A 23,548-nucleotide genomic window follows, 5' to 3' on the forward strand; every position below is an offset into this window, starting at 1 on the left:
ATGACATTGTCTCTGTCAGTCTCCATCCGTGAAACCATCCTGGATGCTTCAAAATGGCTTTACCCACATTGTTTAATGGCACCTTCTAAACAGAAGACCGGAATCCATGTCTGAGCGAGGGATAACATTAGCATCCCTTATATTTCTTCATGTGGCCAAGGCCTTAATCTCTCTGGAGACAATGAGAAGAGGCATCAAAGCGCTGACTGTGTTCATTTGAGTGTGTCAGCACTCATGCATGTGTCCATTCAGAGGCAGAGACTCCAGCCTCGTCTTCCCCCAAATTCAACAGTCTACTATCATTGATCCGTCCCTTCAATTAGTGGCCAGGTTCGTCCCCAATCAATTCCTATCTCGCCCTCCCTCCTCTGTTCCTCTATCTGTCCATCTCTCTTTGCATTCCCCTTTCTTCATTTTTCACATTACCCCCTCGTGTCCCCCGTCCCCCCCTCACACGCTCGTACCTCACACCCTAAGGTCTTGGGGGTCACTCCCTCCAAGGTGATTCGTAAACAGCAGCTTGCGGAGAAATCAATACTTTATCAACAAGCCACAAGGGGTTTTTGCACTTATCCTATATGATCTTTGTGCTAAAGGCCTCCGAGCATCCATCTCCTCATCGGGCCCACTCCCTAAGCTCTGTTGCTAAGACAATCAGAAGAAAAGAGAGAGGGATGAAGGGAGGAGGAGGGGGCTGGAAGGAGGGAACGGAGCGAGGCGAAGGGAGAGGGGATTGCGCGGGGTCTAGAGGCTCGCTGTTAGAGGAGGGATTTGCTGCTCCGCTGCTTTTAGCTTGATCTGCATCTGATTAAGGAGAGAGGGCAGAGTGTTGTCCTTCACCCCTGTGCTCCCCTGTCCCACCATTATGTACCCTGGCACTGAGATCCATCATCCACCTACCACCGGCCTGGTTGCCACAGCCAGGGGACTTATTAGACCGGCCCTGCTCTGTTCAACACAGCCGCACTCTGCATACCATGAAGGGGAAAAGGCTTCTGCGGTAACGTGCTGTATATTTCCCATGCATCCCAATGCCTCCGATGAAGTGACAAGGACACATACATATAGATAAACACATTTGTCTATATGCTAGGACAGCTGTGTTTGCTAAATGCACTGGATTATAAATTGTCATGTACTTCTTGGGGCATTGTCTTTGCAAAATTGTTCACCTCTAAGTGGCCCTTGAGGGACAGATAAAGTACTTAGAAGTGAATAAACATTAATTTCTACTGATGACATGCTCCAAAGGTTTGTCTCTACTTATACATCTCTAATTGATTCTAACAGTACTTTTTTCTGTACTTTCCCTCCTAAATCTCATATTCAATGATTTATCTCAGAGGTATTGCACAGAAGTAAATCTCTCCAATTGAGCCAAATCATATGAAAGGTCACAATAGCCATTTTCAGACATGAATGCCAGCAAATGTCTGGAAAATAGGTCTTCAAGTATTTTCCAGAGTTTACCTTTCACAGGATATTGTGGAAGTGAGACCAACCACAGGAACAGAAAAATGTCTGTAACATTCAGGCGAAGGGTGGCGTCCAGGTAGAGCACGGATTGGGCAGGACATGATGTTTAAAATCTGCGGCTGACATCAGACTCCATTTGTTCATCCTGAGATAGTTGTATTCTTTCTGATTTTTTCAGTTTTGCGTCCAACACGCCCACTCGCTTGCGGGGACATTTCCGACATGTTCCTGCTGCATTCTCACATGGGTTCACTCTGAAATTTTTGGGACATTTTAAGAGGGGGCTGGAAGAAAAAGTTCCTCAAGAAAGTGACTGGGACATTTGGGTCCTCACATACAACCCCTCTAGAAAATTTCAGGAAAATGTCCGAAGTTGAGTCGATGTCTGAAAGCAGCTTATGAAGAACGGCTGTGATTTCAAAAAGTCACGTTTACACAAATTCAAACATGTAATTCAAACCATGTAGAGTAATGCAAGTGTCTGAGATCCAGTGAGCTGGGGCTGTCACATATATCCATCCATCAGTGGTCAGAGAGTGTCTATACCTCTCAGCAGAGTCTTTTGATTGTCACCTATGGAGCTGCTCTGTGTCCTGAGAGAAACAGTCCACAGGTCACATGTCCTTGTATGGTAATCCTGCTCTTTTATTGGTGGTGGCCTTTTTACAAAGACTTTTACAGAGCAGAAGTCGGCTTTAACAGGTTGCACAGCTGACGCTCCTCTTCATGGTGCCTCTGCCAATTGGGTGGCAAGCTAATGGGTCCTCATATGTATTAAATAAATAAAATATAAATATATACTTGGTCAATAAAGTCTGAGTGGGTCCTCAGACTTTATTGAAAATGCAATTCTATTTTACATGTATAGCCTTGAGGTCTGTGACACTTCAAACAATATGGAATTAAAGCCAATGCCAAAATAATACGAGGATTAAAAATTCGAATTAGTTTAGAGATGAGGTCATCCAAGAGTAAATGTATAAAACATTGCAAGATACAAAAAGCGGAATGATAATTTAATAATGGTAGGTCTGGTTATGTTAGTCAATTGGTCTTAAAGGTTTAATTATCAATTCAAACTTTCTGAAAGCATTGTGTCTCCCGAAAAAACGAAAACATCTCCTTTCTCAAATGTTTTGAGGCAAATACAAATACGTTCTTTACATGCATCAAAACGACGTTAAGTCAGAGATTAATTCGGCCGTAAATCACCGGGCTGTGGAGGATCGTCTCGGCGCTGTCTCGCTCCCCATGGGTCTCGTCCAATAAGCCTGCATCAAACCCGACAGACTGAGAGTGAAAAGTGGAGAAGCTCGGCATGTGCAAACATCAATCCTAAATTTCCAGCCTCAATACCATCATGACCTTGGTTTGGAATGACATCTATTTGCTGGCTGGCTGCACACATCTCTTTGCAAATTGTATGGGCCAGGCTAATTTGTTTTTATGCACGTTTAGTCAAGAATGTGATGCCACGTTAGCTTTTGGGAGTGCCGCCAGTGTGGTGCGAGGTTCAGAGTGACAGACAGAAAAAGGGTGATTGAGGATGATTGCTCTGCCGGTTGTGTTGATATATGAAAAGAAAGACCCAGTGAACGCATCCTGGAATGGGTTCATGGCAGATTGGAGTCCTTCTGGGACCACCTAAAGCTGAATATCATCATCCGTGCTTGGAAATAAACAATGACCTTTAAAACCCAAATCCGAGAGTGAAGACAGGTACTGGAAAGTAGCTTAACAAATCCTAAAAGTAGAGTATACTCCGTCGTGTCATAAAAAGCTGTGTAAAACATTTTTAAGCGTGAATCATTCCGAGTGAAGAAAATTTATTGTCAGAAAATATGTACAAGAAAAAAAAAAGAAGCCTTGTCAAGTGTCTGCAGAGCGCTCTGGTGACCTGCCAGCGAAACCAGCCGTGTGCCCCCACCAAACTGAAATGTAAACACGGTTCATGCAGGAAAATATTTGCCTTCTTCAGAGCTGGATTGACCTCTCAGCTTTACACAGTCAGCCTCAAGCTGCTGTTTTATTATCTCCTCAGCATAAAATTCTGTCTCAGGTTGTGCTGCCCTCTTGCATCATTACCACCGTTGTCAGTTTTTCAAAGTGAGGCCTATAGTGTATGTGGTAATCAACACAATGACTTTTCATTCACAGGGAAACATAATGAGCCCACACACATGGCCTACAGTAAACTGATAAGGTACTGTACACTGTGAGCGCACACACGATGTTCTCTATCATATGCAGGTACACACAGTGCACCCCCGCCCCCCCTCTCCCCTCCCTCTCCCCTCTCCCTACATGTCCTCCTATGACCAGGGCCCCTTATCTGGCTGACAAGAAGCCATCTTCATATTACGTGACAGAAATAGTCCCCATGACTCTCACATGCAGGGTGCTGGGACACATACATACAAGTGAAGACTGTCCATAACCTGAGATGTGTTCTTTTCCAAATGTCCTGCACGTACACGTTGGGCAACGCGGACAGTTTAGGGTGAAGAGGGACACAGGCAGATATTGACCTTTACACACACACACACACACACACACACACACACACACACACACACACACACACACACACACACACACACACACACACACCTTCACTGTACTCTGAGGACTGTGCCAGCGTGTCTGCAAATGTTCCATACCACAGACATAGTTCACATACTGTGTGTCTTAATGTTATATATGACCAGAGTATGTTCACTGCTCAACATGCTTCCCACTGAAGTTACAGAGCACATAGAAAAAGACGGAGCAGAGGTGAACAAGTTTATTCCTGGAAAGACATGAACAAAAAAAGTTTCATCCTCACTGTCTTTACGTATTTAAATAAAAATATCATGTTAGGGAAAATAAAGGTAAGTAAGACACAAAGTCATATTTTATAACTTATCCAAAGTGCCATACAACCGCTTTGGGTCGTATTCGTATGCAGTGGTATTGAGATATCAGCCTGTGAAACATGTGCCTCCAGCCAATACAATGGAGGTCAAAGGAATTTTGTTTGTTCTGCTGAAGGCTATTGAAAGTTTCATATAAAAAAAAACTGTAAAATCTCTTTCCATAAACAATGTCCTGCTTACTCAGGTCAATGCACCAGTGGCAGAGGAAGCACACACTTAGGAAAGTGTGAAATAAATGTGAAAGTAAAAGCCCTGCATTCAAAAAGTACAAAAAATACTTCAAAGTAATTGTTGTGTAGAATGGTCCAGTCGCATCACAGCGTGTAAAACTGAAATATTGCAACTGGTAAATATTTGCCTAAGTTTTATTATTACTTTATATCCTGCTGGTTAGTCTGTAAATAACACATAATAGTAACGATACAAGGGAAATAAGTTAAAGATACACAATGCAAGATTCGCTCTTGGCTATACTCAGACTCCCCCTACAGGTGGGATGTGTAATTAACTTCCATAAATATGAGTCGTGGTCAGAGCCTCCCTGTGCACATAGTTGTACACGCATGCATTTGTTGACAAGCTGACAGAAGAAATGAAGCCAATGAACCAAAGAAGACAAGGAAGCAAGTAGCCCACTCAATTATTGATGTCCGACCAAAGTGGTTCAAATCACATTGAAGTGTAGCTAACTTCCTAAACCTCTATCGAAATGGCTGCAACTGGCTTCTGATGATACACTAGCAAGTCGACAATTTCACGTCCCAACATCAAGCAAACAGAACAGCACAAGACAAAGTAAACAAGCAAAAGTTATGACTTGACACTAGTTCGGCACCTGTCCTGCATCTGTCGGCGTCTTTAGCTCTCGCCAAAAATGTCAATATTTGCCGATGTTCACTCTTGTAAGTTTTTTTACTTCACTTTCTCTTTTCCTCTTCTTCATTTCCTCCGACAATGTCCTCTTTGGTTTCTTCTATGGCTCTGCCATGATGTCCACACTGGGAATGGTGAGCTGGTTGTCTCTTATAGCTTAGCTGCTAGCTCCAGCTCTGGTTGTTAAGTGCATGACGTGTGCTGTAAAGCATGGTACACAGTGCAGTTCCAGGTTTCCAGGGGGCGCTGTGACATGACATGGCATTCTTTCTATTATAAGTTTGTGTAGCATCAAATTTATTTTGAAGCTGCTTTTAAGGTATAAAAACTTCCTGGTATTTCTTTAGGTTATGAATTAAATGCAGTTAAGTAAAAATTACAACATTTCCGTCTGCATTGTAGGAGTATAAAGTTGCAGGAAATGAAAATACTTAAGTAAAGTGCATCAAAAATTAAGTATAGTGCTTGAGAAAATGCTAAAGCTTTATTATTTGCTCTGTTACTAATTCAGTTTTTATTTCTGACATAACATGAGTCATAAATATATCAGGTGCCAGTTTGTTTCACATTTTTTGCTCTGTACGATATTGGCACAAATGCCATGTTTACATCTGAGCTCGGTTGAGTCATATTTATGCTCCCCCAAGTGGATGGAGGTGAAAAGTACAAATTCACATTCAGCTTTTACCAATCCAATCATATTCCTGAATAATTTAATCAAATCTCTTTCAAAATGACACCCGATCCACATATTCAATTTGTCCTAAAAATGTCACTTTACAGGAACTACAAGAACAACTTCTCTTCAAATCAGGTATGCATTACTCAAACTGGACTTCCTGAATTATATTTCACTTTTCCACCATACACATAGCAACTCATTACTTCTTAATTTGTTGTAGTGCTTGTGTTAGTACCTGCAAACATCGTACTCACTCCTTCTGTACGTGACTGCATCAAACCCCAGTATCATGTGTTTGTGATGCTGCATGTGGAAATCACTGACACTTTCTCCAACACAATGTGGAAGCGTGGGATTCTCGTTTAGCACCGGTTGAGCATCGAGAAGTCTACGTGAATGAATCCCAACTTGTACCCTTTTGTCCTTGTGTGTGAGAATTCAGCATGATCTCAGGTTTGCAGATAATAGATGTCCTTTCATGCATGGGAGGCACGATAGCCACACACTGGCCGCCCAAGGCTACTCCTCGGCCACATCAAGTGAGAACGTTCGACCAACATTTGATTGAAACCGGAATGAAGAGATACACGAGCATGTGATTTGGCTTCGGGGATTGTGGTGCAGCTTCGACGCAATCTCCCAGATGGTGAGCGGTATCAGAAATATCAGATGTGCTTGTATGGCCGGAGGTTATTCCATAGGATTAGAAAGCTGCATTATCGCTCGGCAGCTTGAATGTGAAAATAGACCGTGCAGGGTTTAAGTGTGTGTCAGTCACAGCAGGCTCTGTCTTGTCATCCAGCAGAGGCTATCAAAGACATCATTTACGATTCCAGACATCTTATGCAAAGGATACATGAATATTCGGATGATTTCAGACACATAGGTGGCATGATTCACAAGTTGAAGAGAGGATCCACGTGTGAGCAAAAAGGAAGAAAACACATTTTCCCTGGTAAACTGCAGGTGACCGAACTTCTTAAGCTGCAGATTTGATTTACACGCACCAACAAATAAAAAGCTGTTTCCCCACGGAAGATTAGGAACATGAACACCGACAGAGTTACCTGCATTTGAGCACTCTGCTCATATGGAGAAGATTAAACGAGTCCTTATGTTTATCCAAGGACACGGTCTGCTTCTCCCTCACCTGTGGCCCCTGCAGAGGTCATAGGTCACTTCTGCATCCTAAATCTAAATCAACAGATGAATAATCACCTCTTTTCTTATTGCTCTTTCTCTCATGCACCATCCGGTCATATTCACCTTTTTTCGGTCCATTATTCTTGCTTTCTGTCTCTCCGTCCCTATAATTTCACCTTCCATCTTGACAACTTTCAGCCTGCTCCTGATTCATGCTCACCTCCTCCCCCGCCCCACAGCTCCTCCGTCCCTCCATCCGTCACTCCGCTGTCCCGAGGCGAGCAGGGAAGGAGCCGGGCTGACTGTACAAGAGGTCTTGGAGGGGTGACCACTCCCTGCTGTCTGCTCGGCTCGTGTTTGTTTCGTGACATGACTCTCCATTTAAAAAAAGGTAAATTGGTTGTTTGTGCAGTGGGAGGTAATGTATTGTTTATGCAGAAAGGGGACATCAGTGAGCCTTAGGAATGTGGTCTGAACATACAGAAATATCGCTTGTCTTTTCTATTGGTTCATCACTATCTGGTCAGATTATGCAGGACAAATATTAAACACTTGTATTATTGTTTTTTATGTTAATATAAAGGGTTTTTGTTGACAGAGTCCTATACAGACATTGTCCACATGTGAAACTAAGCAGCTTAGTGACTGATGTACAGTAGCATTGCAAGCTTACTTATAAATATGTATCACAGGAGCCTGGCTGTAAATTAATGTCTGTGTGTACACAGAGCCACTGTGAAGCCTCCTTTGTGTGGCAGCCTTTAAAGTGATAATGCACCATCTGAGTGCTGTTTTTTCTTGGTGGTGTTACATTGATCAGTCGGCTTTTGCACTTCATCTTCAGCTTTGTAGACACTAGTAGGGAATCTTGTACCTTTGAATCTAAGGTTTTCAACTAACCACAACAAAAAGTATGTAGATAAACAACAAACATATGGTTTGCATATTCTCACACAGGGAGAAAGTTAGCATTGGTTGCTTTGCCATTAACCTGCTCCAGCTGCAAATCAGAGATAAGTCTGCAACCAAAACACTACAGGTATTTTCAGGTGTCTCAAATTTATTAGCTTAGGTTAACCTACACAGGATGACAGAGGCAATATTGTCTATACAGAAGTATTATATCCCCCCCCCCTTGTTTAAAAAATAAAAATAAAACACAAAAAGGCATTGAAGAAACTGCCTGAAACGCCTTTTTGTGTTTTTTTAAAAATCTTTTTATTTTTACTGCTTCAGATGAAACAGGCACTTAGAACGTAAGTTACATTATTTTTCTTCATTTCCTTTTTACGCTTCGCTTGTCATACCTCACCTCAGGGTAAACATTGTATACAGAGAAATCCCCATATGCATTGGCAGATCTTCCCATTTGAGTTGCAATTTAGCCTTTTTTAGCCTAAGTTGTGAGTCATTTTTCTGTCTTGGTAAATTCACCTTTGACTCTCTTTTAGCTCTGTTTTTGGTCTCCACCAACTCCAGATGTTAATATCCGACTTTTTAGCTGCATTCACAAGCTAGTTGCTAACCGTGTTTGACTCCGGGCTATTTAATAATATGGAACATCTAGTAGACCTAATGTTAAACAGAATATTGAGCTTATAACACATGTGTCTGTCTACAGGTTAGTACTGAGCACGTAGTGTACAGTGGGATTTTGAGGTTTTATAGAGAGCAGTGAGCGTGACCCATAACAGTGCAGCTGCAGAGCTGAAACTTTGGGCTATAAATCTCCCCAAAGAGAGCTGCAGGTTCAAGTAATAAATCTGTCACTCTCCTCTACATTGTCAAATAGTCGATAAAATGTTTTGCAGATTTGCTCTATGTGAACATTTTGCCATCATAATGATTCCTCTGTCTTTGATAGAAAATGTAATCATTGCAGCATCATGTCACTTTCAACTGGTTGAAATGTGCTTGCATATGTTTATTCGGACAAATTCAATTTGATGTCAAGCCACACAAAATTGTGTTTTCTTTCACATTAAAGTAGCTGCATTCTTCTTAGTAGCTGCAGAGTTTTTACTGTTCTGTCACAACTAGTTGCAGCACAAGAGGAGCGGACCCAAACACAAGCTCAAAGGGAGGCTGGTACTTTTATAAAGAAACAAACAAGCTGGACACACAGCAGGACTCTCCAAATGAGGAACACAAGGGAACATAAGAATAAAACGTGGAAACAAAAGCGGGTGACCTAACAACAACCTGGTGAAAGCGACAGGTATAAATAGTGGCCTGGATGATGAAGGAACTGGGTTCAGGTGTGTGAGTGGGCGGGAGGAACAGGTGATGGAGGATAGAAAACAGGTGAGCGGACGGAAACAGGGACAGAAAGTCTAGGGACATCTAGTGGGCAGAAGGAGAATGGCAGGTCTGAGATGAAAAGTGATAAAAGTGGCCAGGGAGAACTGAGAAGAGACGGGGGCTGAGGGCAACAGAGGAAACATTACCCATTTTGGCATGTGATGTTTTCAGAAATACATAAACTGCATAACAACAGCACATAAACCTGTTGTATGGTGAATAGAAGAGGAGATCAGTCTGTAAATTTAAAAGCCCTACTTCTATTTTTATTTAAAGATGTGGAAAGAGTTGATATGGTTGAATGGTATTTAATATTTTACCTTCATGTTGCAGCTGCATGGGCAAAGCAATTTCTGTGGTTGTCATTATTCTCAGCAGATTAGGACCGTTGCAGAATTGAGTGATTTTAACTTTAATGTTTTTATCCCGAGTCGTGCTTCAGCTGATTCTGCTTGAAGTTTCTCTTGCATCGTCTCTATTCCACATTCTTGTGCGTAAATTTCCGCACACAAGCAAACAAGAGTTCGCGTAAATGAATTGTGTGTTTACGTTTGAGCTGGCTGGTGACACAGAAAGAAGGGGCAATATTTCATTGCTTCTCTGTGTACACTGCTTCATGCATATGTTGGCTGTCCGTCTTCCCATTTGCATTTTAGCCACTGCTGGACACAGCCATGCATAGACTTACATAGCTCTATTCTCCATCAGCCCTGATCATACATTCTCTCTCTCTCTCTCCCAAACACACACACACGCACACACACACACACATATCTAGGTCAAGGCAGCCAGGGGTAATGGGAAAAGCCTGAGGCGTATCTGCCAGGCAAATGATCTTATGAAATGATAAAAGAGTGGTTTCTCTCACTGAAGGCGTGGATAAAACAGGGCTAGTGGTGCATATGCAGCTTTATGTTTACGTGTCCATGTGCATGTGTTTGTGTGTGTGAGCGAGCAGGGCTAATCCAGGCTCAACAGCATCTACCCAGAGGTTGCCTGGGAAGAGGAGGTAAAGGGGCAGTTGTGGCCTTGGTGCAGCGGCTGGAGAGAGGACCTTTCAATTGAAACACATATAGGATAAAACCCTACACTACACAAACCCCACACAAAAACCTTACACTACCTTCATCGCCTAAATACCAGAACATCACACAGATGAGTCCTTCTGTATCACTTCCACCATGTTGCCACACAACCACGAAGCACACTGGACTGTGGAAGGTGGTTTTCATGGAGTGACAGCGAATTACATGTTTAATACAAATTTTGATGCACATAATATGGGTCATCCTCAGCCCGGGGGAGACAGCCTCTCTTCTGCATGTGTTTGAACTCCTTGTGAAAAAGGGAAAGCCTGGGTACCAGGCTTTGAATTTAAATTCCACCGACCTTCATTGGATTAGGTAGAGGGAAAAAGAAGAGGAGCACAAAACCTGAGCAATTAAAACAAATACTACCTGGATCATGATGAACAATCGAGGTTAAATATAAATTATACTTTTTATCTACTTATAAGTTTACTCAATAAATCCTTGATAGCAGTTATCATTTAATTTAATTTGTGATTGATTTGGCGACACCTGTGGTTATATGTAGAAGTGCTACTAATTTACTAATTTCGAAAAATTTCTCTGTGAAACACATAGCTAAAGAATTGTTCATCTTATTTGCTTCACACTTCACACAAATGTACACTCATGTATATTTTTTAGAGCGATTCATTTAATTTGAATAAAGTAGGAATAAACAGGTTTTGGACCACGAGAGCAGCACATTCCCAACAACGGCAACAACAACTGATTCTCCACAGAGTTCTGCTCACTGAGTTGAGCTTCACTGAAGTTTCAATAAACAGGTGAACAGCTCTTTGTGCCGCAGTGGTGGTGCAGCTTCAGGATTCTGTGGACTGAGTCCAGCGGCTGGTCATTAATTACTGCAGGTCACTTTTACAGTTTCAGAAAGAAAGCTGCAACCAGCATCACCGCAGCCAAACAGGCAGGGTTAGACTGGGCACCACACTTCTTTTAAAAATACAAAATTTTGATTTCTGCTTGAAATTTCATGTTTTTCAAAATTACAATTTTTGAGCTGCCTCTGTTGCAAATATAACAAATGGAGACATGCAACTCGTGCAGTTCCTCTTCAAAATGCTTAGTATCAGTATATCATTATATGACATGTGCTGCATTGTGTGCAGTGACTCCTTGCCTTGTCTTACAAATTTCATTTAGCGCATCCATGCATCGTTTCCATGTGTAGGTCAATTAGAATTCAGTCAGGGAAAGACTTACTCTGCCACTGATAATGCAAAAAATTGCTAAACACATTAATTGGTTACAAATAATAGCATAGCAAACATCAAATAAAAAATGGGCTTAATATGATTTTTTTTTATATGTCTTTGGATTGACATTTTTTTATTAAAGTCAGTACAAGCACAGTTTGTATTTTAGTGGAGACAATGATAAAAGGTATTTTGGACTTTTGGCAAAATGACAAACAGTAACTTTGTTATGTGCTAAAGAAATCAGCTCTATTGCAAAGTGCTGACAGACATACAAACAAGCAGAATAAGTGTTAATGACTGTTAGCATAGTGTGTGAATAGCAAGGTGTTGATTAGTGCTGTTGCAAGCTGCTGTAGCCAAGACAAGCCTGGCCCACCAGGGTGAGTTATAGCCTCCACCCTGAGCCAACAATAACTAACTCCTGTCTGCAGCAACCGCTCTCACAGTCACTGGTGCTCTCGTCCTGACAGAGGCGATGCTGTCTCATTGCAGTGCTAAAGTTTGCCCTCTGGCCACACGGGGAAGGAGGGGGGAGGATAAATGAGACCTTTTTGGACAGAGCTGAAGTGACCCACATGTTTTTCTCTGGTCATCTTTCCACGTCTCCTCTTGTCCTCTCTCATTTTGTTCTATTTCCCTACAGGCCATCTCTCCTTCTCTCTCTCCTTCTCTGCCTCTGCACTAATGCCAACACCCTGCACCATTAGTGTGGCCACAGTAACAGCGGACAGATGTTTGGTGCCACTTTTGGAAAGATGGCACGCGGGACAGGAAGTCCGCACATGCAAATTTATATCCTACTGTATCACACTGTGACAGCTGCAACCACGCTGTGTGCGAGTGTTTCTCTCTTATATGCAAAGCATTCAGAGTACATTCTTCACACAGACACACACACACACTCATACACATACATTTCCGGTGCCCACATCAGAAGAGCGAGACTGTGTAGTTGTTCCCGGTGTCACAGGATCAACCTCACCACAGATGACAAACAGATATAATCAGCTCTCCAGAGACTCATCCTGCTGCTGCCACACTCATTACAGCTGGACTAATACATACATCAAACAATCAGGGGCCACTGGCCCCCACAATGCACCGACACACACACACATTCATATCCACACACACAACTGCTACATATTTAACACACAGATATATACACATAATTGCACGCACTGTCAACAGTCATTGTTGTCACATCAACACATATCTCATATCAAAGGAACTGTCCCTTTGACCCTGCTGGGCACAAAGACCAGAATAATCACATAATCTCCAAACTAAGGAGCGATATACATATCTAATTGACTGGCTGGACCGTCCTGTCATTCCATCACTGAGGATTTGCATGTGTGTGATGTGTTTAATACTTTCTCATGGCTGATCCACCACAGTATAATATCACAGCATGTGAATGAGGCGCAGACAGACCTGGAGCTGATTTATAGTCTTACCCTCTGCTGGAGGCACCGTCTGGGCTGTTTGAAGTGATGTGAGTGTGTCTGTGTGTGTGAATGGATGCACATAGATACAGATATAGGTGTTTATGCATGTGTCTGTGTGGGTGGGTTAATGCGTATGTGTGTGTGTGTGTGTGTGTTGGGGGGCTCATCCGTCTGATGCATGTTGTCTAGACAACATTTGTGCCCTGCGTCCGAAAGGGGTGACTGTCTCATGCAAATGAGGCCACGCTAGCTGTGACATGTCGTCCAGCATGTGGGTCATGTGATGAGAGAAACCAAAGCGGTGACAGTTGATAGCCTGCTTTTTCTTTTGTAATTTATTAGCATGGCCATTGTTCCCCATCACCTCTAAAGGCAGAGACAACACGGGGAGGCCAAAAGAAAACAATGTGTGATTTGTCACAAAGTTTATGACCAACATTCAAAACGTTTCTAAATAACAAGATGGGAATAAAGAGGAATCATGTGAAGATGTTTGGTTTCTTAAAGGAGGTTTCTTGAAAATAAATAAAAATAAAATCAGTTTCACTTCCCTCCTGCAGCAGTATCTGTCCATGCAGATAGTTTTGGTTTCATACTATGCCTGAGTTTTACCTGAAATATGTGACACCACCAATACAAGGTAAGTTAATGTAATTACATCCTCAGAGAAGCATCTGTATTCTTCCTTGTTTGTTTGTTTGTTAGAAGGAATATCCAAAAACTACTGGACAAATGATCATGGAACTTGGTGGAAGGATTCTGTCTGAGTCAGAAAAGAACCCATTACATTTTGGTGTGGATCTGGATCAGGGGACAGATCCAAGAATTATTTTTCACTCTCTTTAACATTGCGACTTTGTTGAATTCTCAGACAATAATTCCTGGATCTTGATGAAACATATCAGACAAGTTTAGAGGACTGACATTCATGATTTTGTGCAATTTTGTGCAGATTCAAATTCAAATCTGGGTCTAGTGAAATTAAATATGATTTTGTCAAGGGACTGTTGGGCCTTGGCAGCGGTATGCAGTCTACTGAGATGGCAAAGTTTTGTTTGTGGTTTTTATAAAACTTCTCCTCCTAAAAAGCATTTCAGTTTCACTGTAGTGGCCTTACTGTGAAAAACCTTCATCTTGTATATGTCTTCATAAAAAATGTCCCAATATAAATCTGATCACTGAGTATCCGGCTGATCATCCGGAGTAACTAGAACAATGATTATAGAAAGAAATGTGAATGTGTCTGTGCCTCAAGAAAATGTTACTAATCATCAGACAGACATCGACAGACACAACATCCTGGTAACATGAAAGTCTGTTAGCGGTTTAAATGAAGATGAGTAATGTGCAGTTTAGATGTCGTCTGCCTGTCGTTGCAGTCGCCTGAACAGCCTGAAAAATGACAAGCTGAAGTTGCGGACTGTCTCAAAAGGGCATGCAAAATGGGCCTCTCTTTCTATTGCATGCATAATCACATGTTTAATGGAATTACGCAGTATGAGCAAATGAGAGTGGCCCTTCTCATTTTTTACGCTTTTATGTTCATCTGGGTCTCCTCACATTACTTTATATACGCAACAGTTTTGCTAATCTGACCTACTTCCACTATTTACATGGGGAATAATAGTAGAAAACTATTTACAGCTTCTGCTGTTCCTGTCCTGTGTGAATCTGAATACATATACATGTACATGTACAAATACTATTTGTTTTGTAACATAAACAAATGAAGACATATTTACATCCATGTTACCTACATGACTAAAAACCATTTGAGTTAAATGAGAAAATATTTTTTATATATCTGATCTTTAACAAGGACGACGGACTGTGTGTGTGTATGTGTGTGTGGTCCAGGTATTACTCATGTTGTGGGGACCGGCATCTGTTGTCACGTTATGGGGACTTATCTTCCTTAGGTGAAGATGTGTTTTAAAGTTAGGTTAAGTTTAAGGTTAAGGTTAGGATAAAAGTTACTTTGGTTAAGGTTAGAGTGAGTCTCCAGGAAACCAATGAAGTCAGTGTCCTCTGAAGTCATGTAGACACTTTGTGTGTGTGTGTGTGTGTGTGTGTGTGTGTGTGTGTGTGTGTGTGTGTGTGTGTGTGTGTGTGTGTGCGGGTGTTGATATTTAATGATCACCCAACCTGTTGTGTCAATGATGAGGCATGAGCAGCATTTCTCACAGATAACCAGGTCGTACGTTTGGCACTGTGGGAGAAAAACATCCCACCATGTCCTCCATGCCCTTTTCCACCAAATGTGGCTGCCATTTTCTCGTAGCTCCCAGTCAAACGTTCCCTTTAATTATAGAAAGCCAGAAAGGGCTGCGGCAGTGAAGGAAAACACAGTGAGGATCGGGATATGGGGGTGTTTCTGGGACAGCAGGGAGCAGTATAGACTTGACACCCCAAGGCATGAATCGGGTAAATGGATTTCAAAACAGATGACCTGCATGCTGATCTCATGATCTGTGCCTCCCAGTCCTTCTTAAACGCAAGCTTTTTGCTTACCATCTCTCCCTCATCATTCGGCCTGTTTTTTTCTCTATCGCTGATAGAAATCACACCCCCTCCCTTCCTCACATGACACAGCCCAGGGTATTATCTTAGGATATGTCCAGAGGTCCATGCTGACCTTTAACCCCGGTCTCTGGGATAGAAGGGGGCCCCGTTCTCTGCCTGAGCATAAAGATTGGCGGGGCCAGCGGCAGTATTGTTGGAAGGGGGCTGCTGACTGACAGGTCATTTTTCACCCATTGTTTTTTTTTCAAACAGCAATTTTATCTTGCAAAGTAACGCCTTGGCAACCATGAAAAGTGTAGCTTCAATGTGCTTGTTATTGTTAAGTGATGATCAGAGGCCATTCAGATCATGAAAGTAGTCAAGGTTTTCGCCGGGGTGATTTTCAATAAGGTTCATTCTGTTTAACATGAGCAGTATTTTTCTAATTTATTACTGTCTAGTGATAGTCATTAACACAGGAAACAAAGTGAGACAGAAGACAATAAAGACGGTTATGAAATATTTTTAGACATCTCAGTGATACAGAAAATGCACTGAAGCAGCCGCAGCAGAGGACAGCATATTTTTCACGTGTTTGTTTACTCGAGGTGCTTGTGTGTTTACAACCGCTAACACGCCGGCGCGCGCTCGTCTCAGTGGCTGTGGCTCTCTCCGTCTTCTCTTGGTATCTGGCGCTGTATCAAAGCAGGGGAACGAGACGCGCTCCAAGTTTTAAATTGAATTTCATGCTGGATTAGTGGCACTCCTCTGAAATGCATGTGAGCCTCCCCTAATGACGCGCTCATCTTCGCACTCCAGAGACACCCGTGTGTGTGTGTGTGTGTTTGTGTGTTTCTCCATCAATTAGTACAAGCAGAGTAGTGGCACATAGCAGATATGTTTGCTTTATCAGTGGAAGTAATTGCTTTGTTAGGCTCTGCTGGCGGACTTCATCAGACTCTGTACATATTATGACAGCAGATGGTTGTTAATACAAACCCCTTGTTATATTCAACAAACATATTTTCTGTGGAATATATTAAATGTTTGCTTTTAACCTGCACTGACTCAAAGTTTCGTAAACTTGGATGTTGATCAGTCTACGTCTCGACATTGAAACAAATCAAGTGCGCACTTGACAACAAACATACGTTCGGTCGTCCTGCTTTCTTGTTGCTCTCCCTTCCTCCCCCTCCACACTCGGCCCAGGTCTGATGGGGTCCAAGCAGCCTTGGGTCTTTCTGTCCTTTGCCATGTGTCCTCTTTAGCACTGACCCATGCTGGAGGAGCAGGGACTGGGGGCCCTTGGGCTGCGGTGGTCGAGGAGGGAAGGAGTCTATTTGTGTGTGTGAGGAGGAGGAGGAGCAGGAGGGGAGGTGGTGGTGGGGTGGCCTCCGCTAGAGGCAATGGGTGAGCAGAGGGCAACAGCGTGGGGGTTGAATGTGAGCCATGCAAGCCTCTCCTTCCCTTCCATCCACCAATCCACCCCTCCCTCGTGATCGCGGCCTGAATGACATGGATGAATAACAGAGATGTGCAGCGGTACAGGCTGCCCTGCCGCTGACCCTGCCGGCTCTGGCCAGGCCAGGGACGATGTGTGTGTGTGTGAGTGTGTGTGTGCATATGCGTGTGTGAGAACATGTTTGATTGTGCATGCTCGAGTGTAGAGAGTTTGATTTTTTTTTTATTAGTGTTTACTCAAAGTGTGCGTATACACTGGCCAATATCCATGTGTGCAGGTCTTTGTGCGTGTCCGTTCTGAATATCCATATTTGTATGGTCGTGCATTAGTGTGTGTGTGTGTGTGTGTGTGTGTGTGTGTGTGTGTGTGTGTGTGTGTGTGTGTGTGTGTGTGTGTGTGTGTGTGTGTGTGTGTGTGTGTGTGTGTGTGTGTGTGTGCGTATGTGTGGCCAGCAGGGGAAAATAAACAATGTGCTCTCCTTGTCAAAGGCAAGGCCCCAGGGCTGTGGAATATCTCGGACACGGCTCACACAGGGGATGAAATCAAGCAAAGGAAGAGGGAGAAAAAAGTGGCTTTAGTCCATATGGCCCATGGCTGAAGCATGTCACTGTTATATGCACATGTATGATAGCGTGTGTGTGTGTGTGTGTGTGTGTGTGTGTGTGTGTGTGTGTGTGTGTGTGTGTGTGTGTGTGTGTGTGTGTGTGTGTGTGTGTGTGTGTGTGTGTGTGTGTGTGTGTGTGTGTGACAGAAGCAGGCATTCACTGGGCTTTTGACAATACCAGTGTATTGATAATGATCTGCATGTGTTAACCCAGCTACAAGACATGAACTCCTTCTATGAATGTGTCTGTGTGTTGACGTTTGGTCCATGCTGTGCTGGGCCAGAATTTGTTCTACAGCACAGAGGGAATGGTTAGAAACAAAGAAAGAAACAAAGAAAGAAAGAAAGAAAGGAAGGAAGGAAGGAAGAAAGAAAGAAAGAAAGAAAAGTCAAATATTTCTCTTTGCCAGATAAACCAAAGCTTTTGAAACTAACAGATACGAGTGAAAGACGGAGAGAGCTCGACACACTAGTCCCATCATTAGATCACGTTTGAAAAAAGAGGAGATATTTGATTGAATTATGTAAAAGTTGCAACATCACACAATGAGCAGCAAATCTACACACTTTGAATATATGGCTCATTTTAAAAAGTTGATATACTGTTGGGTGGTTCAATCCGTACCAGTGTACTTCAGTAGATTGTTGTATACATTTATGATATACAACTTGAGAGTCAATCTTTATATAGCTGTTTAGTTTAGTTTATATTTACATAATACATCAATGCACTGTTAAAAATGCGTGGGGTGTGGTAGAGACCAGTAATAGTTCATATGAAAAACCATAAAAAAGAATGTACAAATTATATAACGTGTCCAATAGAGGTTATATATATTGGTATATAAGAACAAATTGGACGGATATTAGTATACCAGAAAAAAGTACAGTTGGGAAAAATATATTCTATAATACAATTAGAACAACAAATTACTTGTTTAAACAGCAGAGCATTTCTAAGTCACGTTTTATACACAGACAATGAGACAGAGGAATCCAATACATGCACGAGATGTTTAATAGAGGTAGAGGTAGATGAAGATTATTATTCCCTCTAGTTATATGAAATTGTGAATCCTTGCTTAAATAGTATCTAAAACAATGAGGTAAATCTGAGTTTGTATATTTCACTGTGAAAACAAATGTACAGATTTGAAATATGTTGATGTCAATATTAGTCAACAACTGTAGCTCAAAGTACAAGTACAATAATTAACTCAATTAATAAGTATGATTAGTTAAGTAGCCTAATGTGGAAATATTCAAGTACATCCCAATCAAGTTTGATCTGATGTAGCCTGCAGTACGTATAGTTGAAGACAAAGCAGAGTATAGTGCATGTGTTGACTGTACAGAATAGAGCAGAGCAGGATGATGATGATGGAGGATATGAAGGATTTCTTGAAGTGCTCCTCAATACAGCCTAAAGGTACTAATTTAACTTTTTATTTTTATGGTAAAGTACTATTACAAATATGTTCTTTTCAAAATTACGATTTCAATGAGTCATCACAAAGATATCACTATCTACATAATTTGAAGCAATATTCATCTGCTTTATTATGACAATTTGTATATTTTGTTTAATTGTATTCTATAGTATGCCGTCTGATCTGCTACTGTACTGCACTGTAAACCTCAATGTGTGGTCTGGTGATTAATGGCAAAATAAAGATGGACATTTCCGACAACGGCGCTGACACGTGCGGCAGTAACGGCGCTATGCAAATTCACAGCAATCAATCTTGGCACAGAAGTGGTTAAGTTTCAGAGGGAGGTGGAACAAAAAGCCAGCCATATTGGCGGTGCCGTGTGCCAAGTGGTAGCCATGGCCCCGGCCCAGCCCTCCTATTACGAGGCTGGCAATAAGTTGCCCTGCCCGCTGGGGAAAACAGGGAGCTGACACCAGGAACATATGCAGCAACACCTGATTGCTGCGCCATGCGCCACAGACCTGGCTGCCAGGGAGCAAAAACACACCACATGTAGATTCAACACACACACACACACACACTCATACGACAACGCTGCAGGAGAAAGATGCCCATAAAATCGAGTTGATTAGAGGCAGATATTACTATATTCCATGTAGCCTATGGATGTTTTTTACTCACCATTACTCATGCTACTCCAGCGTTACACCCAGTGGAGCACACGCATGCACAAACACACACACACACACAAACTGACTTACAGAGCAAACCCACTGGGGATTAATTTCCTTATTCAGAGAGTGTGTATATACAAGGCTTGGCTGGTGTGCCAGTCGCCCGCGGTGCACCACACGCTGCCATGCTGTGCCAGCAAACAGCACTGATGCCCTCCATTTGCAGTGTCACATATATCAAATGCATGCTGCTATCACTTAGCCCTCAGTCGTCTGAACCCTGCCCGCCTCGCTGTGTAACTGTGTGTGTTTGTGTCGAGCATCTGGTTTCATCCACTGCTCTGTCCGCAGATGAGTTTGACTGACGACAGTCCGGCATAATGCCGTGATTGATTGTGTGAAAATCGTAGTGAATGAAAGTGTTTTTGGGATTATCTGTGACCAGACGCTCAACCCGCTCTGCCTCGACACAAACTGACATTTGGGGGATTTTTATCTCCTGTCGTTTTATAGAAGTTCACACCAATTTTCAAACCCGTGACCTTCTCAACAATTTCACACACATACAAAAACACAGTCATGCAAAAGCAAAAAAAAAGAAAAAAATGAATGTACTCATTTCAAATTGCACACTGGTTTTCTTCCTCTGCGGCCCTGTGTACCAGTGCATCATTAAGGAGCCATGGAGAGGTGGAGGGAGGAAAGCTTGAGAGACGAGGAGGTGGAGGAGGGTGGAGGAGTTATAAGAGACTGGGCCTGCATTGTCTGCTTCCTCTCAAAAGGTTTTACCGTTGTTCATGGTCACGTTCTGAACTGGATGCAACCTTACAGGTGTCCCTGCTCTCTAAATGTGTTCCGCAGGCCCCTCCACCAGCCCCCTTCAAGCTGCCCATCTGTGACCCCTGACCCGGCAGACCCCAGGAAGTATGGGTAATGGCAGGCTTGTCAATAAAGTCCAGGGTCACTAATAGACTAGCTTTGTTATGCGATGTCAGCTACCAAAAAGGAAAAGATGTGGGGAGAAGAAAAAAAAACTCCCTCTAGCCCTGCACCATCCGTATAGCGTATCTGGGTCTATTCAAATTTAAAAAATGGGTGCTTGTGATTGAAAGCCCACAGCCCACCACCTTTCTCTCCCCCTCTCCTGCCCGCCCTCCTCTCCTCATCTTCCTCCATCTCCTTCCCCGTCTCTTCTTGTTTTTAACTCCAAAGAGGTGCTTGTGCGCCGGGCTAAAAGGTCTTAATATGTCTGCATTCATGGAGCCAGACCATAGAGGACTGTTTTTAACCCTGTTTATGGCCTTGCATCCATTTGACCAGGAGTCCTTCACCCCGCATCCCTCCCCACTCTCCCTATCTCTCTCCGTTTTTCAACCTCCTTCACTCTCTCTCGCTCTCCTTTCTCTCTTCCACCCACATCCCAATCCTTTTGTGATAGGATATGAATGCACTTTGCTAGTTGATAATTACACTCTCCTTCTCTGCCCTCCTCTCTCTTTCTGACAGTGGGATCCACAGGCAGTCCTTATTCAGCCAGTAATTTGCCTGTCTCCTCATTCATTGAGAAGGTACAAATTATCCCTCACACGGGCACTGGCTATTCTCCCTCTCAGCCAGCGCGACGAGGACTGCACTAAGGAGAAAATAGCCAAGAATATGCACTTAGTTTCTGCTTTAAGTGTAATCGAAAAAAAGTAGAGATTTGTGTTTCATTGAGGAAGTGCAGATTTCTAGTTAACATGGCAGACGATATGGAATAAGAAAGTAATGAGAATTTTAAGCAAGAATAAGTAAATCAGAAGCAATGAGCACACCTAATCGTATGCCATTATTACAGCAGAAATTAAATTATGATGATACAGGCGTCTCAAACAGTTTGAGTCAAATGTTTTGACTGAGTATCTAGTACAATATGTTTGGCCTGAGCACGATAATTGCAGTCAGCCATGTTGGGATGATTCACGGAGATGATTCGTGGCTACGCAGTGTCCAGGCTCGGGCACATTTGGACATTTGCTCCTCATCTCCTTCTCATCAACACCCATAGCTGAGGTCTCACCGCTGACCCGACTGCGTTTAAGCCTCATCCAAAATAGTCCGAGTGGCAAGCAGATAGTTAGCAAATGAAAGGATTCCTCGACAAATTACTTACAGGACTCTGGCTCCTTGCGAGCACATGTGTCTCCAGCCATTTATGTCGCCTTCATGAGTGTATAGTTTTGTCAGGATTTATGGCTGGATATGAATTGCGTACAGTGTAACACCCTCCCAAGATGGAGTGTTTTGAATCCTTAGACGGGGTGGGTTAATTTCAGCATATCTGTGTGAATTTAATTACAAGCGCTTCGCTCAGTTAAGAAGTATGACAGCACCACGGGCCATTTTGGTCATTTATTTATGGGCTGCGTTGGCAGAGCAGTGGAACCTCATTGGCTGAGAGCAGAGTTCAAGCAGCCGGCGGCGATTACAGGGCAAACGTGACCACCGGACAGACAACAACTGGTCCGGGGAAGTCAACAGGAAATGCTTTTTTAAAGACCATAATCACGTTTTGTCAAGTAATTACAGAACGAAGACGAAACTATACGAAAACACATGGCGATAATGGGACAACGCATTGATCATAAACATACAGCGCAGCGCCTGATGGTCATGCAGAGACAATGGAGCACAGACACATCCATTGTTCCTTGACTCAATGAACTATGTAGCTCGTTAGGTGGAGCTTCCCAAGATTAAAGAGATGGATATGAGCGGAGGAGTCAAGGCCCGGGGTTACAACTGGGGGCGAAAATCGACACACTGCCACAGCAGAGATGATCCAGCTCCCGAGCCCCTGACCCCACAGCGGGCTGCAGCCTTTGATTCCTCTCCTCCTTTTTTTTCATCCCCACATCAAGAACACACATCGTTTCATCTCTTTGCATATTATCAGACTCCACCCCGTTCTCCTCATCTTTAATAAGACAGATTCGTCTTTTCTGCCTCTTCCCTTCCTTTTCTTGTTCTCTTACAACTGTTGTCGCCTTTCTCCCTGTGAGGGGGCTATAATTGATGGATTTCAATGAAGGGTGTAGGTGTTGTATGTATATCTGCCAAAAGCGCTGTGGCATTGATATTCTCCCCCAGGCAAAGGAGGAGAGAGGGAGCGAGACAGAGTGGGAGAGAGAGGTGACCCTGCTGGCTGAGTGGCAGTGGCCGTCATGCATAGCATCTCTAAAATGGAGGGATGGGGGGGGGTGTAGGGAGGGTGAATGTCACTTTCAAGTGTCTCCTCGGCACTCTCCCTTAATGAGAGATGGGTTCTGCTCCACAGACAGTCAAGGGGACCAAGGAAGGGCCCTCCCCGCCTCCTCCTCATTCCTCCCCTCCACCTCTCAGATCTCCAATCCTCAGAGGAGCTGACAGCTCGAAGAGCCGCGAGCCTGCATCTCCTCCACCTGCACAACCTCATTTCCTCATCATAACTGCAACAACAAAGGTAGGAGGATTTCTGTTTACCGCTACTGTCCCCGTCTTCACAACCTGCGCTTCCTCCGCACATCACTCTTAATCAAGATGACCCCTGCTTACATTTTCACTGTACGGGCTCGTTTCTTTTGCTTCCTATCTCACTCTTGTCTTAAGTGAGGGACGCACTCTAATGCTATTTAGCTAGCCCGGCTAGTGATTCATCCATTCCAGTTGAAGGGAAAGGTGAGAGGAGAGATCTCCCAGGACTCCTTGCAGCCCCCATCTGTCA

The sequence above is a fragment of the Hippoglossus stenolepis genome, chromosome 2 (assembly GCF_022539355.2).
Source record: "Hippoglossus stenolepis isolate QCI-W04-F060 chromosome 2, HSTE1.2, whole genome shotgun sequence".
In the NCBI taxonomy this organism is placed as follows: domain Eukaryota; kingdom Metazoa; phylum Chordata; class Actinopteri; order Pleuronectiformes; family Pleuronectidae; genus Hippoglossus; species Hippoglossus stenolepis.